The 18,416-nt window shown below is 27.7% G+C and overlaps 1 protein-coding gene across 3 annotated transcripts in view; it reads right to left on the bottom strand.

The window, feature by feature from the left end:
- LOC107454550 (Exchange factor for Arf 6) overlaps positions 1-18,416 on the bottom strand; it is a 116,438-nt gene that overhangs the window by 90,495 nt on the left and 7,527 nt on the right. The window contains exon 1 of one of the 3 annotated variants that reach the window (XM_071183712.1): positions 5,670-5,793. The exons of the other annotated variants lie outside the window; for them this stretch is intronic. The gene's annotated coding sequence lies outside the window, so the exon portion shown is untranslated. Of the gene's footprint in view, positions 1-5,669; positions 5,794-18,416 lie in introns of those variants that run through there. 3 annotated transcript variants of the gene reach the window in all.

Here is an 18,416-nt window from a genome sequence, read left to right as displayed (position 1 = left end):
ATATCTCATTAAACAATTCATTTTTAGTACAAAATTTAAATTGAAGTTTAGTTATAAAATTATAAGAAAATTTAATAATTATGGACAAAGAGCATTATAATACATACACTTCACACAAAGGCACTAGCATGCATACACATCGCATGCAATAAATATATTATCGCTTCGTTACAACTTTATAGTCACTATTCTTTTAAGGGAAAAACTTGTCGCAAATCTATTTTTTTCTAGAATCAATTAATTATACCACATGAAACAAGTTTCATGAAACAAAGTATTGAAAAATTATATTAAAACTCTTATTTAATTATAAATAAAAAATTATTCCTTGCGATACTTTTTTTAGATTTTAAGTTACAAATTAGGTTCATAACAGATGTTAGATGTGTTTTTAAAAATATGAGTTAAAAAATTTACAACTTTCATAAAAAAAATGCTTTTATTCTTACAAAACCTCCAATCTAAACCATAAATAGATAAGCATTTTTAAAAGTTTTGTTTAGTGCAGTATAGCCCCATCCAATCGGTGTTTTCTTTAATAACAACAAACCAACACAGAAATATTCAAACAGTATGAGGTATACATCAGGCTGACTTAACTTCATCACCACTGTGGGGACATAACTTTTTCTTTATAGTATAGATAATAAATTTTTTGGACTAGCAAGAAAACTTTTTTTTAAACGAAGCTAAAAATACCATAAACGAACCATAATTCTTTTAACGGCTGAAAATTCCCTAAATACGATTTAAAATAAATCTAAATATTACTTCCGTCATGGCACTGTGCATATCAAAGATTCTTAAGACATAAAAAGACTTTCTCTTTCGAACAACTTAAACCGCCTCGCAAGCAAACTAATTTCAAGCGTCTGCATCTTGGTCATCCAAAGCACGACTCAATAATAAGAGAAAATTAAAACTTTATGCACACGAAAGAAACATATTTTTATCACCAGGATGTACTTAATTGATTCTGGCTCATCAGAAACGAAAAAAGTACTTTACAAAGTCATTTGGAACAAACTCAGTTCTAAGCTAGTCCGAAATGGCGCGATGGAACTTAATTGCTACTCGGCGTACATTTTAATCAACAGCAATTACGCATGTAAGCAGGTAAATCCTTAAATTTATTGGAATTCTAGGCATATGCTGTGAGGAATTATCTTCGCAGAGGCGTATCGAACAAAAATTCTATCGTCTTGACACATGCGGGACATGTTGAATTGGAAATGAGCCATAAAATGACGCCCCCCACTCCCTCATTTCCAAGAGCATTCATTACGTTGGGAAACATCAATATTAACCTAATTTTAAAAATGGATTGCAGCAAGTAAAGGTGAACACTTCATAAAGTGATTTTTCATAAGTAGTTAATAAAAAAAGTAAAGGACTATAATAAATTCAAACACAAAATTGCAGGCGATGAGCGCAGTTAAAAGATAAGCATTTAATTAATGAATTATGTATTAGTTTTTAGCAGTAGGCAAAAATGTTTAACTTTTATCAATTCCTACACATCTATAATTTTCAATTTTTTTTAAAAAAAACCCATTAACATCTCATCATAGAATTAAAAAAATATTTAATAACTTAAAAAAACAATATTAAAAAGTATATAAAAGCATTTTAAAGAAAAAATATTTTAAAACTATTATTCTTCTGATTTTACGTTAACTAAGATATAAAAATATTAAAAGTATCAATGCTAGTTTTGATAAAAAAGACTCACTCTCTTTTTATTTGATGTTTTAACTAGTTAATTATTTTGTTCAATTATTAATCTAACATGAAGCACATTGCTCACACATGTATCTTAATCATAACCATGTATCTTTGCCATTGTCTACAATGGATTACACAGGGACAACCAAACAATAGGAGAGCAACAGTTTTGAGTTAAAAAAACTACTATGATTCTGTTTCTCAAATAGAGTGACAAAATTTGTTAAAGTTATACAACGTTAAACTTATACAGTATACTTTCGATATCTCAAATTTGAAAGAATGCTTAAAAAAATTCGAGATAGCAAGTCTTCGAGATAACAAATTCAGAACTAAATATGTTCAAAAAAGTAGAAAAGTATATTCAAAAATATTACTCCAAAAACAGGAGTCATGAAACATAATTACTTATAAATATGCATGTAATGATAGTTGACTATAAGTCTAAATACAACAATGATAATTTTATTTTTAAAAGTACGACAAAAATAAATACGCATTAAATAGAAAAGAACTGGCTTACAACAAACTTACAATGTGATTTTTAATAAAAAATTAATTTTCTATTTCGTGAAAAATTCGACATAACAAGGTTTTGTAACGAAACTCTTTGTCAAAGGAATTTAAATTAACATTAGGCGGATATATAATGCAAAGGGGAAAATTATTTTTTTAGCAAAACAAGGTTTTTGAGGTATCGAAGTTCAAGATATCGAGAGTATATTGTATTATTAATCGACTAAACAACTGTACTAATCGTAAATAACCAAAAATCAAATTTGTTGGAAGTCATTTATACATTATTTATTTCTAAAACTAGATTTATTAAACTATTATTCATTAAATTAGATTTATCAAACCATTAAAATATTACTATTACATTATAAAAATAAGTATATTGTTTAAATTTTAAGAAGGATTCTCACTCACTTTGATCCAGAAATACTGAAATATTCCACAATCTATGCAAAAAAGGCTTAACTATTACACAAGTGTCAACATAGGATAAAAACGTTATATGATAGTTTTAAGAAAATTTCTCATAAAATTCACCAAGTTTAAATTTTTGTTTAAAAATTTTGTAATTAAAACATTAACCTAACTACGTGTTTGTCAAGAAAAAAAATGACAAACAGGGCTTTTTTTTTTTTTTGGTTCACTAAAAAATGTTTAGTAAAAACAGCATTCAACATCATTCATAACAATTGAAGTGAAAAAGTTATGTTTCAATCATGAAAATGTTTTGATTAATTTTTTTCAGGGCTTAAAAATTGAACTTCAACTAATCATGCAGACAGAGGAGGAAAAAAACTGCATTGCAAATTTATTTTAGAAAATCGAAAATTATTACTTTAAAAATGCGAACAATAATGAAATTATTTTCCAATTTTTTCATTAAACATTAGAGACTTAATGCAAATGCAAATACAAATAATTCTATTTCTCTCATTCCTTAAAAAACAATAAGAACCTGTAATTTATTGATTAACATCCCAGACAAAACAAATAATGCAGGAAACGTAAGTAAATATAAAAGCACAAACGTTTTCCTATTTTACTCAATATAAATTAAAACATCCATCCACTTCTCTGTAATAAAGCGTCAGAAAAGAGCTTAAAACGAAGCAAAATAATTTATTTTAGGAATGTTGAATGCATTCTACAAAACTTTGTGCGAGAAATGTTTAATGTATTCAGCAAAAATTTGTTGCAGGAATTTAAAAAAAATACTATTTAAAAAAATTTTTATTTTACAAAAATTTTATTTCTCCAAAACACATTATAGAAACATTTAAATGTGCTATTCACAAAAAACTGTGATAATTTCTAGAAGATAAAAATATTTTTTAAACTTAAATGAAACTTTTTTGTTATGCGAAGAACATGATTTTGAAATATGTTGGTTACTAAGTCAAGAAAATTACTTCAATAGGGTGTACAATCTTTTTTAACCCAAAAAACGAGAAAAAAATACATCAAATTATAACATTCAGAGAAAAAGCCTATCAGTATTAAAAAAATTATTTTTCTTATTATGGTGCACAATTTAACACAAAACTGAAATATGAACTTGCCAACTTATGATAAAAATGTCAAACAACTTTAAAACTTAATAAATCAAAAAAATTAGCTACAATGAATTTTAAAGAGGGTTGAAAACGAGGACTAACAAGAGGAATAAAAAACAAAGGTTATTATTGAAAATTAATTAAGTATTGCATAAAAAGCTGCGGTAAAGATAAGTTTCTGTTCGTATAACCTAAAGACAGTGCTGTTAACGTTGCATGAACAGATTGATCATAGACAAATTTTTTTAAAAAGTAGTTTTAGATTGAAGAGTTCAAAAATAATATCTGAATTCCCATAAAAGAAAAAATTATGAATAGTAATAAGAGAAGATCGTTTGCCGGGTTCAACACATTTAGGAATTTCTTGAAGAAAAAAAAAAGGTTTAATAAATATGGGTAAAGAAATAAATTTAAATATTCATAAAATAATATAAGCAAAGCATAACAGTTTACGGTACATACCGTGATCGAAAAGTTACAAGAACAGAAAAATCACTGTAAAATTTTATTGAAATAACATTTTAGTTTAAAGTGCTTAATATTATTTTGAAATTCCAAAACTGCTTAAGAAATTTCATGAAGAAAAAAAAGAAAATTTTGCACCTCGTTAGATAAGATCTGTTTCCGAATTTAACATATCTTAAGATTGCTAAGAACGTACAGGTTAAATTATTGTAGGTTAAACAGATAAATCAATACATTAACTATAAACATTGACTCAAAACTTTTAAAATCAGTGGTAACTAAAAATATTTTTAAAATTGTGTACAATTAAAAAAAAAACTTATTGCTTAATTTTGAGTAATATGATGTAAACTTACAAGAATGTGTACCAATTTTCAAAAAGTAAAAAAAAATCATAAATGACAATTCTTTAAATTGAACAAAAATTTTATAAGTAAAAAAATAAACTGAATTTACGAAATTTTGAAGTTTATGTAAGTAACTTTATCTTGGCCAATACAACTGGAGCAGTAAAATTAATGTTCATAAAATTAAAGAAGAATTCTGCAGCACTCAAATTAACAAATTCCCCTTCCAACTATTTCTATGGAGAAAAAAAATCTGTCAAAAATATGATCAATTAAAAAGAATTATGTAATTACTAATTTTCCCTTCACCTTATAAAAAAATTTTTAATGTGAGTCACTTAGTAAGAAAAAATTAGTTAATATAATGATTTTTAGTTTTATATAAAATTAAATAAAAAGGAACATTTCCGGTGATAGACTTGAGATGAGTTTTAAAACTCATATCTTAACTGTCAATCAATTATTTTATTAATAAAAATCAATTGGAATTTTCGGTTTGAGAAATTCGTACAAATATTTCTCATTATTTTGATATTTATTAATAGTTTGAATTGGGAGAAAACTAATGTAAAAGGATTTTAGACATCATGAAAAACTTCAAATCTGATAAAAAAAATAATAAATTCAGATAAAAATGTGTGCCTAATCTATGATAAATACTGTGTTTGAATCACACAATTATAAATTCTATGCGATTTGAAAGTAACATCAAAATTTTCAAACCTAGTGTAAATAAATCCCGGAAATAATGAGATTTTAAGTGTCCAAAGCGTTATGTAAAGTTTATTTTAACATTTCGAATTCGATTGTAAGGTCAAGAACTTCCATATTTAACAGAAATATTCCAGAAAATTAATTAAGATTCTAACATCCCAATTGTTATGAAAAATCCATTTTAATTGAAGACTTTTATAAAAAAAATGCAAATTAACATTAAAATGTTTACTAAACAGTCATAAAATAACGTGACATTCACAATGTCAGACACATAAACAAAGCCGATTCCGTGACCTAATTGAGAATGAACTTACTCACAATTAAATACGAAACAATCATAACTTACCCTACATCGAGTGAGTAACATTGCAACCCTCCGGAGAAGTATGCTGTAAATATTGTTTCACCGCTAGAAATGTTACAACACGGAGAAAACAACTTCCTCAAAGAGAACTATGAAATCGCTGATTCTAGAATAAAACCTTCGCATTACTTGATAGAGAGGCATAAAGAAACAAAAACAGGAAATATTTCTTCTTTTAAAAGATCCGGGATTAAGAGGAATTGAAGAGCAGAATCGCTCCAGAGAAAGTAGATTTTAAAGAAGAAAGAGAAGAGGAAGAGAAATGAACAAATTAACTGGTTAAGAAACGTGGGAGATGGATTGAACATCCGTAGGCGGATAATGTTCACTCACTTCGGGAAAAAACGTAGGCTTCGGATCGGAATGCACTATCGCCATCTATCGATTAGTTATGGAGGTACTACAATCAGACTCCCTTTGAAGATCATGCCGAAGCACAAAGAAAAGGGGGTGAACTTTTCTCTAATATAGTTCGAAAAAATGCCTGAGCATTTATTGAACAATGAGATGAATTTAAGAACTTAGATCGTTTTGTCAAACATTGAAGAGGTCATAAAATTTCGTGAAAGCAGTAAAACAAGGCAGTATCCGGTCTCATTAGTGATGATTAATCTTTGCGGCTAATATTGGGCTAATAAGCAGTATGCAATACATCAAAAATTAAATACCAATAGTTCAATATAACAAAAAAGATTTAGATGACTAAAATGGCTAAAAAATAAATCATTGTAATTGTTATAAAATATAGGAGTGTGTGAAATCTCCAAATATAATTTTGTATTCTATATGGAATATATGGAGAATATAAAAAGATAAATTTTTAAAAAAAAAAAACATTCTAGTTAATGCGATGGGAAGACACCAAATTATTATTTCAAACATTATTTCAAACACTAACGCAAATGCTATTAATTATTAAATGAACATGTATGGTATACATGTTATTTAATATGAGCCTATGTTATGAGTATGAGTTTAGCTCATTTTACGGAAGTATGCTGTAATAGTAGTGTAAAGTTATGTAAACATGATAGAGGAAAAGAAAGCTTACTTTCACTGAAATAAATTCGTTTTTTTTTTTTTTTTTTTTTTTTTTTTTTTTTTTTTTTTTTTTCTTTTTTNACTAGTTTTTTTTTTTTTTTTTTTTTCACAACTGGAGTTTGAATTACATAACACATGGACTAATGCAAAACTTCTAAAACCCGTAAACTAAAAATTATTTGAAAGTTTTATTGAAATTATTTTTAATTGTCTTTAGTTTTTTTTTTTTTAATTTGTGGAATTAAGAAAAGAAATTGAATCGAAAAAAATTAACCCCTTGCGTAATAGACTAAGTTTACTTTCATCATACTTTTTATTTTAATTCGAGCATACTTTTTCATTCATCATATCAAAAAGAGTTTCATAAAACAAAATTTTGTTATCAATTGCAATCATAAAAAAATAAAGTTAACTTACTTTTCCAGAAAATTGTAGCAAAATGTTACAATATTATCCGTCTATTTATTTATTTGTACCATATTATAAACATTATTTTTAAGTCAAAAAGAACAGAATTTGCCGAATTTTTATTTAAGGTCATATACATCGAATAAAAATGAAAATGAATAAAAATATAAACCCTGAGAACATTTTGAAAAGAAAATTGAAAACTGAGATAAAAAAAAAGTTTAATTTTATATTATTGTTATTATAACGAAATTAACGAATAGATAAAACATATTATGGCGTAGAGAAATTTTTTTAAGTGGAATGTTCGAAACGATAAATAAAAAAATTACAAAACATTTTAGCTAATGTGATGACGTGGATTAATGTCATATCCTTCCTGCAACTATTTGTGAAATTATTTCTTTTCCTACTTTCTTATTACTACTTTTTTTACTTTCTTTTCCTACTTCTATTACTAATGAACAGATAATAAAGAAAATACATTGAATAAATTTTCTGAATAAGCTAAGATATTCATGGATAGTTTTATTGGCTTACTTACAAAAATAATGCATGATTATTCTTAAACTTATTTGTAAAGAAAAATGTTAAAACATTATTTATCGTAATGATATGTTTCTAGCAATTTTCGTCTCTTGCTGTTAAACAATAATAATCGCTTAAATGTTTTATAAAAGAATGACCAAATGTAGATAGCAATTCGTTTTATTTTCCCCGATATTGTTGTGTGGCAAGCTCAGGAAAATAAGCAAACAAATGTAAGAATTAAATATAACTAATTTTCAATATCGCTAAATTAAGATAAAAACAACATTTCTCTAAGGTTCTACAACAAATGAACAAATTCGATCAACCGTTTCTTTTATTTATTGATTTTTATCAGAGTTGACACACTTCATTCGAGTAAAAATAATTTTAAATTAAAATCTGCAATTTTGATTCGATTACACTTAAATAGCAATATTCGAATACTGAAAAATAAAATGAAGTCATTTTTCCCTTCTGAACGTTGTTGCACTGAGGTTAAGTAAAAATGATCAAAAAAAATAAATTAAGACTTTATTCAGTTTAATTATTTTTTTCGTTCTCTTAATTAACGAGACTGAAGAACTATTTCGTTAAACAAAATACCTATTCAATTAAATTTTTAAATTTTTTTAAACCAAATTTAAAATTTTAGCAAAAAATTTTAAATCAAACACACTTTTTTTAGTAAAAGGAAAAAATACCAGTGAAAATAAAAACTTAACAAACTGATCAAGAAATGTCATTTTTTCCTTAGCAATAATCGAATGTTTTCTCTATATGGCAGCAATATTGATCAGGCAATTACATATTTGACATGTGTCATATAGTTTACATTTACATATATTATATAATATTACATTACATTATTACAAAGTATACATCCAAATATTTCCGAAACATATTTAACATAAATTTTTAAATCATAATTCATATTAAAAAAAAAAGAAAACTTCTATTCATTTTGAAAAAAAAAATCCTTTAAAAAGTTTAAGAAGTACTAGGATCACTAGCGTTCAATACATGCATATAATGTAAGTAAAACAATAAAAATTTGTAAGCCATTTAGTATTTTTAAATTGACTTTACGATATATATTGCTTCTATCGACAATTAGTGGGAAATATAGATTCCCTCTAATGAATAAAATAAATAATAATAATAAATAAGTGCTTTTAGAAATATTTCCGAAAATATCCATTTTCTGCCGTCGATAGCAACAACTTCACAGGAGGTAATGATTCACAGTTTGAACTGTACCAAATTAATTAATTTTCTTGAACAAAATAAATCATTAATGGAAAGAACTATTGCTAACTTGATCAAAACGGATATATAAGTATACACTATCCAGAGATAATTATTGTTAGAATATAGTTGGTTGTCAATTAGAATAGTTTAAAAATAGTAATTTATTGTATTTAAATTTCTAAAGGAAATTTCTTAACCATCTACTAAGCATTTTATTATTACAATAAAAATATAAAAAAACATTGCATAAGAATTGAAATAGAAAAAAATAATTTTGAACTCTCACATAAAAAATTATTTTAGGCTTTTATTTAGGTTTATTATTATTATTTTATTAAAAATTATTATTACATTATTGTTATCATTGCATTAAAAATTATTATTAAATTATTTTAGGTTTATTATTTAAGATAACAGTTGGACCACAAACTACGGGCGTGTTTTTTCTTTCTGACTAAAGTCATACAAATTTTTTCTAAGAAGTAATTTTCTATAATCACAGTCGCGTTGAACAGCGATTCATGCCGAAGCTTCTGGCTAATAATATTAAATACAATAGCCTTGTAATTTTGAATCCAAACCCAGAAGAAAGGCGAGTCTCACTCTTCGATGAAGGAGTGAGACTCGTATTTACGTTATATGGTGATGTAAAATTAAGAAGCCTGCATGATCCGCCCACAAGTGAGAAATATTTTTAAGCCTGTCAATTTCGGTGACTTAGTTTCGGTGACTACTTCTTCATCGGCGCTAAATTTCTTTCCAGCGAGCATTCTCTTGAGGTCTGAGAACAGAAAAAAGTCGCTGGGGACCAGATCTGGAGAATATCGTGGATGCGGAAGCAGTTCGAAGAAAAATTTATATAATTTTGCCATCGTTTTTATTGACTTGTGACACCGTGCATTGTCTTGATGAAACAGCACTTTCTTCTTCAAATGGGGCCGTTTTTCTGCGATTTCGTAGTTCAAACGCTCCAATAACGATATGTAATAGTCGATGTTGATGGTTGTTCTTTTTTCAAGATAGTCAATGAATATTAAACCATAAGCATTCCAAAATACCGATGCCATAACTTTGCCTGCTGACTTTTGCATCCTTCCAAGCTTTGGAGTTGGTTCTTCTCGTGCAGTTCACTCGCTGTCGGTCGATTGGACTCCGATGTGAAATTATGGAGCCATGTTTCACTATTGTCATATATCGACACATAAATTCAGATTTATTACGATTAAACAGCTTCAAACACAGCTCAGAATCATCAATTCGTTGTTTTTTTCGGTCAATTGTGAGCTCATGCGGCACCCACTTTGCCTAGAGCTTTTCATACCCAAGTATTCATTCGCGATATGTCTAACACTTTCCTTTGATGTCTTTAGAGTCTCAGATATTTTGATCAACTTCACTTTACGGTAATCTAAAATTATTTTGTGGACTTTTTTGATATTTTCGTCGCTAACAGCCAAGCCTCTTTGGGGCGTCCACGGTGCGCATCTTCGTCGGTGTTCATTTCGCCTCGTTTAAACTTAGCAAACCACTTCTCAATGGTTGATTTTCCTGGTACAGAGTTCGAATAATGTTTCTCAAGAAAAGTCTTGGCTTCAAGAGTATTTTTTTTCGCTAGAAAGCAATGCTTTATAAACACGCGAAATTCCTTTTTATCCATTGTTTTTAAACTAACAAAAGTTGCTTCACTAAAAATACTATATCTCACAAACTGTTAGTCCGACAGCTGTCAAATTTATACACGTGTCTTTTGAAGGTTAGAACTAACTAAAAATCATATGTTTTTAATAATAGTTGTTCCATCTACGTGTCAGCCTACGAACTTTTCAGCCCAACTGTTACGTTATGATATTAATTTAATTTCTTTTAAAGGTATATTTATTCCATGAGTAGATAAAATGTTTTTAATTTTAATTTTGCAATTGCTGCTCCATATTTGCTTTAAAATCAGACATTTTTCTCTGAAATTCTTCTAAACCTATTCCAATCATATCCTGATTGTGTTTTAAATTCATTCAGAATTTTTTTTTTTTTAAATTGTAGTAAATCTAAGATAAATTATGCATTTTTTATAAAACTGTGCAGGATTTATGCAAAAATATTATTATATTTCTATTATTATGTTTCTATATTATAAATAAATATTACTTATTATCATAATAATTATTATATTATTTAAAAAGTTGCACAATTAGTTATTCATATACATATGCTGTATTAAATAAATTTATCTCTAAGTTTAGTTCTAAGTAGTTCGAAATTATTATTCTTAACGTTTCCATGGTTAAAGCTGTTGCTTTTAACTGTTTCGAAAGTGAAAGTCACTGCTCCAAATTGTTTCTAACATAAAAACACATCATTAGAGTATTTAACAATTTTATATCCCATTTATATTATTTTTTCGGTCTGGCTGAAATCCGGTAAACCCTGGATTCTTACGCTTGCCCACAGGTCAACATGTTTAAATAAAGTTTTTTGGAGTTATTCTTTGACCTAACAGAAGAAGATATTGTAATTATATTTATGTTTTTGCGACTATTGCAATTGAAAAAAAAAATACTTTGATTGGCATTACACGCTTTATATTTAATAAAACGATTTACGAACATTTTGAGATAAAAACTGAGAATTTCCTACCTACCTCTCTCTAAAAATTGATATCAAGTTATTGGGTTTATAGACATGGATATTAATTGCAATGCAGTCCAGAGAGCAGTGATGATGTATTAAAATTAAAAAGAGCATACAAGAAATCTCCCTTTCTTTTATGTCAAACAAGGGCCCGGTATCGATTCTTTAACTAACACCTCAAGTTATAAAAAAATAAAATAAAAAGAATACAAGCTTCAAAAGAAAAATTACATCCAAATTATTTCGCAATTTTAAAATAAAAACCTCATGCAAGATGTGATTTAAAGTGTTTAATGATCAATGAAAACAGATATCTATTATCTATAGTATATTTTAACAGACAAAATATATAGATACCTCTGTTGTAATAAGNCCATAGATGGCACCACTGAAAAACAAGAAACGCACACTCTGCCTTAAATTTGCCCGGTTTCACCAAGCAGGCTTGCTAGTATGGCAAGTAGCATTAGAAACAACAACAACACAATAGCCTTGCAATTTTGAATCCAAACCCAGAAAGAAAGAAATTTTCGATTAAGGAATGAGAATAGCATTTACGTTACATGGGGATGAAAAATCATGAAATCTTCCAGGGTAAGCTCGACTGCATGATCCGTCTACATATAAAGTCCAAAAAATGATTCCTGCAGCGTACCAAAAAAGTCGGCCTTTCTGAAAAAGATCAACCGGCCGAATTTTACTTTTAAAAAAGAAGACCGGTTTTTATTTTTAAAAAAAAAGTTGGTCTTCATTGGATTTTTAATACTTAATATTTCATTATTCAGAACTAACATGCACGCATTTAAATTCATTTTATTACTAACTTAGCAAAATACGTTATGGTATTAATTTAATTTCGCTTAAGGATATATTTATTCCATGAGTAGATGAAATGTTTTTAATTTTAATTCAGCAATCGCTGCTCCATATTTGCTTTAAAACCAGACATTTTTGTCTGAAATTCTTCTAAACCAATTCCAAACATATCCTAATTGTGTTTTAAATTCATTCAGAAAAATTATTTTTTAAAATTGTAGTAAATCTAAGATAAATTATGCATTTTTTATAAAACTGTATATGATTTGCGCAAAAACATTATTATATTTCTATTATTATATTTCTATATTATAAATATTACTTATTATCATAATAATTATTTATTATTTGAAAAGTTGGACAATTAGTTATTCATATACATATGCTGTATTAAATAAATTTATCTCTAAGTTCAGTTCTAAGTAGTTCAAAATTATTATTCTTAACGTTTCCATTGTTAAAGCTGTTGCTTTTAACTGTTTCGAAAGTGAAAGTCGCTGCTCCAAATTGTTCCTAACATAAAAACCCATCAATGTAGTAATTAACAATTTTATATCCCATTTTTATTATTACAGTTTTTGAAAAATATAAGTTGAAATCCGGCAACTCTGGATTCTTACGCTCGCCCACAGGTCACCACGTTTAAATAAAGTTTTTTGACATTATTCTTTGACCTAACAGAAGATGAAATTGTAATAACATTTTTGTTTTTGCGACTATTGCATTTGCAAAAAAAAAAATTAAACATATTTNAAAAAAAAAAAAAAAAAAAAAAAAAAAAAAAAAAAAAAAATCTTTTCATCGGTATTACATGCTTTCTATTTATTGAAACGGAACATTCTGAGAAAAAAACTGAGAAATTCCTACCTACCTCTCTCTAAAAATTGATATCAAGTTAGTGGGTTTATAGACATGGATATTAATTGCAATGCGGTCTAGAGAGTAGTGATGATGCATTAAAATTAAAAAGAGCATACAAGAAATATCCCTATCTTTTATGTCAAACAAGGGCTCGGTATCGATTCTTTAACTAATACCTCAAGTTATAAAAAAATATAATAAAAAGAATACAAGCTTCGAAAGAAAAATTGCATCCAAATTATTTCACAATTTTAAAATAAAAAGCTCATGCAAGATGTGATTTACGGTGTTTAATGATCAATGAAAACAGATATCTATTATCTATATATTTTAACAGACAAAATATATAGATAGCTCTGTTGTAATAAGATTTATTTTAAAAGAATATTCTTCTTGAAGAACTAAGTAAAGCTGTCAAGTTGTGTAAACGTCTATCGTCTGCCGTACTTTAATAGAAATTTATTAGATTTTAAAGCCTCGTTCCTCTGTTGACTGAATAGAATGAATTGTTTTTCCTCTCTTTCAATGTTCTCAACTCTTTTTCATGGGAGTTTGCAAAAGATATTAAACTTCGTCCTGGCGGTACTATATAATCATCAATACTTTTCCTAACGCCATTGAAAACTTTTTTTAAGCGCAAATTTAAAAGAAATGATAAATTAACATTTTCAAAACCATCTTAAAATAGCATTTTTAAAACCGTTTCAAACTAAAATGTATTTTAATTTCAATTTCTTCAAAAAAAATTCACACAGCTAAAAGTAAACGTTTGATACAACATAATTAGTTTTAATCATTTTTAAGTAACAAAGTTCTGTCATAGTTTTCAACTAAATGCGACTTGCATTTAAATTAATTGCAAGTTGTAAAATAATAAAAAATAAGCTGTGTTTTAAAGTTTGTTTTTCGTTTCCCTTATCTGTTCAACAGTTTTTTTTTTTTTTTTAAGAGTTAAAAATCCTTTGTAATTAAGTCTTGAAATATTGATTTTAGACGCATTAGTTTCTTTTTACCTTAACCTAAAATTTCACTAATTCCAATAATAAACAGTATTGAAGCAAGAATTAATTATAATTTTATTCAAAAAAATAAAGCATTATATTTAATGAATATTTTAAGAAAAGCAGTAAATAATAAGTGTTAGTTGAATTTTAAAAATGTGCTCTATCTTACAATGATTGGCTAGAGATACGCCGTTGATTTGCCCCGCAAATCCAATTGTATCAAATTCTAAACACGATAAAAAAAATGCGTACTCAAAACAAAACAAAAATCAAACATTGCTAATAACTATATCCGGTGAAAAAAGAACAAGGAAAACATTTATCTAAACATATACCCCTGTCTAAAAGCTTTTATTCCCAAGTACGGTACCCCCAAAATAAAAAAGTTAAAACAACAACTATGCAACGATAATTTTATAAATTAACTATACACATTAACATAGATTAAACATTAAAATCTAGTGCATCTAATTCATAGGCAAAAAACATCAAAATGTTTACTTTTTTTAAAAATAAATAAATAAAATGTTCATGAATATTTTGAACAGGGTAATGAAATAAAAGAAAAAATCCAAACAACAAAGACAAAACTGAAGAAAATTCTCTTCGAAAAAATTGAAATAGAAACACGCAATTGAATAAAGTCAAGGAACGCCACTTACACTACAGATAAGCATTAATAAAAAAAGGAAATAAAAAAATTGATATCAAATAAATTCTGAAGGGTTCTTAAAATAAGCCTCTAAAATTGGAAAAGTTCATTCCAACACGCCCGGCTAAGATGATTTTTATCGTGGCAGCATTTTGGCAAGGTATTTCATTCGAATCAGCACGTTTCTTTATGAGAGAAAATATCTTTCATAAAAAGAAATTTTTAGTGCTCCAGGCGCGTTTGCGTTCGCGTCAAATTTTTCTACGCACTTATCTGTCGATTACACGGCTATTACGTGTTTGAAGTACAAAGAGGGAGAAAATGCAATTAGTATAAAGACTAATTCGAATTTTAAATTGACAAGTGAAAGGATAAGATGTTATAATAAAGAGAAGAAAAAAATTTAAAGAGATTTGAAATTTTCGCAGCATTTCTAAGCCTCTCAACATCTACAAAACTGAATATTTACGCCAAGATAATTAAAAGCAAGAATGAAAATATTAAAAAAAAAATAATAACTTTTAGTAAAATGCGCAAAAATATACAGAATACACAGTAGACTTCCGATTATTGAGATGAAATGCCTCTTCAGATTTAAGAAAATTTTGATTAAAAAAAACTTAAAAATCAATTTATACTGAAGAGAGGAGGGGGGAACATTACGTTTAATGTTATATTTATAATAACAACATGACACAAAAGAGAAAGAAAAAATTTAAATATTGCTTACTTCATAATTCTGAAAGTGCTTGTTCTGCTTTTTTTTGGGGGGGGGGGGAATATTCGTCCTGGATAATCGACAGTTTAATGTATATGCAATTATCTGCATATATATAATGCAAACATGCTTTTAAAAACGGTTGAAATAAAAAAAGGCGTATTGTGGAAATAATAAAAATGCGTTTTTAATAACTATTTGAAATATCTCAATTAAATTAAGCATATCTTGTTAAATTGAACTTTTCCACATGACTGACAGCAGTGTAACAGCCTAATGCAGCAATGACACATTGGTTAAGACGCTGAATTGTCATTGAGAAGGACCGGGGTTTTATCCTTGGTAATGGTGGTTCGAAACAAGATCGGTGGTTATAAGCTAATCTGGGAAGTAAAAGTGGCTGATACACAATATTGTTCCTATTGCAATACCGTGAAGTTGAGGGGAAATTTCGCAGTCCCAATTGCCAACAATTAGCTGTTGCGAGTGTAATTTACTTAAAAAGATTAAAACTATCAAATAACATAGTTGACTGTTGTTAACTTTACCACTTATAAAAATAAAGCATGAAGAGAAAGGTAATCAAATTTTTACGTGTTATTAATAAATTAATTGAAAAAAAAATCTGAAGAAAAATTTGTAAACATAAATTATTAAAACAAGTAGGCATATTATTTGATAATGCTTAATTTTATTAAAGAATATTTAATCAAAATTTCGAGATCTCGTAAATTTTAGATCTTGTTTTCAAAGCATCTAAAGGTAGTTATCAATATTTTAATTGTCAATTAAACACCCGATCAATATCAGCTTATTATGAAGAATAAAATCTTCCGCTTGAATTTTTAAAACATTTAAATAAATGTAAACAAATGTAATTAAAACAAATGTGTGATTAATATTAAAAAGTAATATTTTTATGTTAGTGAAATCTTTATTAGCAGAACTTTTAACTCATTCAATGTTTCGTAATTACATTAGCCAGCATCTCTATTTTTTTTCATGCACTTTTTAATAATAAAATTAGATTCCATGAAACAGTTAACAAAAATGTTTATGCCATTGCTTAAAATTCAGTGAGAAATTAAAATATGAATACGGAATAAAAATGTAAAATAAAAGAAATAAGATGAAAAAAACAATTTTGTGTATATACATGTGTTTGGAGTTACTGTGAATGACCGAAATCGGTGGTAGTTGACTTCCGGTAAATGTTGACAATCACATACTCGGTTTGGTAAACGTTCGAAATATATACTAGGTCTGGTTAAGTGCCACTACCCGGTATGCCTTACGTCAATGTCTTTCTTTAAGGTTCAGTGCCACTGCCTGGTATGCATTTAACCGGTTGATGTTTCTCCTAATCTATCCTCAGCAGATATTAAAATATCGAATAAATATAATGATATCAAAGAATAAATTAATATTAAATCCGATATAACAAATATTTCGGACATTCACCAAAGGAACGATAAAATTGTTGGCATTCACTGGTGAAAGTCGACATACTCTTGATTTCACTCATTCACGGTACATACACCGAAGAGACATTACATTATGACCACCCTGCTAATAACATGTAGGACCACCTTTAGCCCTCAAAACTGCTAGCACTCGCCATGGCATTGATTCCACAAGGTGACGATAGGTAGTCTGAGGTATCTGGTACCAAGCGCTCACCAACTGGTCCTGCAATTACCTCACATTGCGAGGGGGTAGCGTGGCAGCACGAATTTGGTTTTCCAAGTAGGACCACAAATGCTCTATTAGATTAAGGTCAGGTGAATATGGGGGCCATGGCGTAATTTGAAAGTCACTTGAATGTTCCTCGAACCAATCCATGACGATTCGATCCTTATGACATGGTGCATTATTCTGTTGGTAAGCACCATCCCCCGCAGGAAAAACTGTTGCCATGAATGGGTGAACCTGGTCTGCAACTATGTTCAAGTAGCTTACAGACGTCAGGGATTGTTCTATGAGAATTATGGGTCCTAATGTGCCCCATGATAACACTGTTCCTGGGCGAGAAATCATGAAAATCTGGGGGAGCCTATTGTTATAGATGGAGGGTGGTCACAATGTAATGGCTCTTCGGTGATGTATATACAGTAATTAGTAATTTGACCCAGATAAATCTGGGCCGCATCCCAACGTCCCTGCTATGGAAACCACAAATGTAATCAGAGCAGAAGTCCAGGTAACAATGTTTTTCATACTTCATATAACTTAATAAAATGCCTTATTTGTTGAAGGAGCCATAGTCTCTTAAATTATCTAGCCTTTAAAGGCATATTATTACATATATATGGGTCATATATATATGGGTCATTCTCACGAAAACTGTCATTTTTCAGTTCATAAATCCCAAAAAAGTAAAGTGAATAAAAAGCTCTGAAATTTTTTATATAAATAGAAATATGCAATGGCATTATAAAGAAAGTATATATCCTATAAATCATACTTAATATTTAAATTAATTAATTTTTTAAATAATTAATTTATAATTAATTAATGCATAATTAATTAATTTATAATTAATTAATTTATAATAATTAATAGTTAATTAATCAATTTAATAAATGAATTAATTTTTTTTAATTAATTAATAAATTAATTAATTAATTTCACTACTTAAAAAGTGAGGGAATGACACTAATAGTGAGGGAATGATATTTTATTTTAATACATGTTTTTATCTAAGTTACATCTACCTAAAGTTTGAGAATGATTACATACTAAGTATATCTAATATTTATTATAATTTAATTTTATATATTTAATAGTTTTCACAGGTTTGGGAAATAAAATTGGCTGGCACG

This window comes from Parasteatoda tepidariorum, chromosome 7, assembly GCF_043381705.1.
Source record: "Parasteatoda tepidariorum isolate YZ-2023 chromosome 7, CAS_Ptep_4.0, whole genome shotgun sequence".
Taxonomy (NCBI): domain Eukaryota; kingdom Metazoa; phylum Arthropoda; class Arachnida; order Araneae; family Theridiidae; genus Parasteatoda; species Parasteatoda tepidariorum.
Note: the sequence above shows the minus strand (reverse complement) of the source record. Positions and strands in the feature narration are given on the sequence as shown.